Consider the following 866-nt stretch of genomic DNA (forward strand, 5'->3'; position numbering starts at 1 on the left):
GCAAAAGAGCTTTTGAAATGTTGAAGAGGTTTAAAGGAACACTGATGGGAGAAATCAAAGAATTTGGGTGTGCATGCATGCTCACACCTGGCATTCACACTTCTCCCTTCATCTCTCCAATAGTTTCCTGTTGTGAAGCTTTCAAAGGCAGAGGTGCCTTAAAAAAGGAGAAATAGTGGTAACACTTCTGCATTCGAAGTACACAAATACACATATATTCTCAAGGCTTGCCCAAAAGAATCTCATCTTTCAGCTATTGATTGGTAAGAACGTTAAGTGTTCTCTGAATCAGAGGGCCTTCTCAATGGTCCCAGCAGCAGCTGGCTGCTTCCATGTAAGGTTGCCAGGTGAAAATCTGTTATAGGGCTCCTGTATCTTAAATGGTTGTATGGAAGACAGATGGTCATGCATGATCTAGCCCCTTCCATGCAACCATTAAAGGAGACCTATTCTACTTTTATATTCTGGCAACTCTACTTTCATGCCAGTGAAGTGTTAAATCTGGTCTGGGTTTTTATTCAGATTTTAAAGGAGCTTTCCATGCTTTTGAAGCTATTCTCATAATTTGGGAATAAAACTTAGATCCTTTGGGGGTTTTTTGCAGGGGGAAGGGGGGAGCTGATGTTGTTCATAATGTCTGCCAGCTTATAGAAAATGGAGAGGGTGCATCTTCTTGACCTTCCACTGTTGCCCAACTGTAATATACACTAGTACTACTCAAAGTTGTGGTCCATGGCCCAGTACTGGTCCCCAATCTATTTTACTGTTGTAACTTGCCTGGATTCTCCGTGATAGGGCAGTCTAGAAAAAAATCTATTATTATTATTATTATTATTATTATTATTATTATTATTATTATTATTATT

This window comes from Sceloporus undulatus, chromosome 5 (assembly GCF_019175285.1).
Source record: "Sceloporus undulatus isolate JIND9_A2432 ecotype Alabama chromosome 5, SceUnd_v1.1, whole genome shotgun sequence".
Lineage (NCBI taxonomy): Eukaryota > Metazoa > Chordata > Lepidosauria > Squamata > Phrynosomatidae > Sceloporus > Sceloporus undulatus.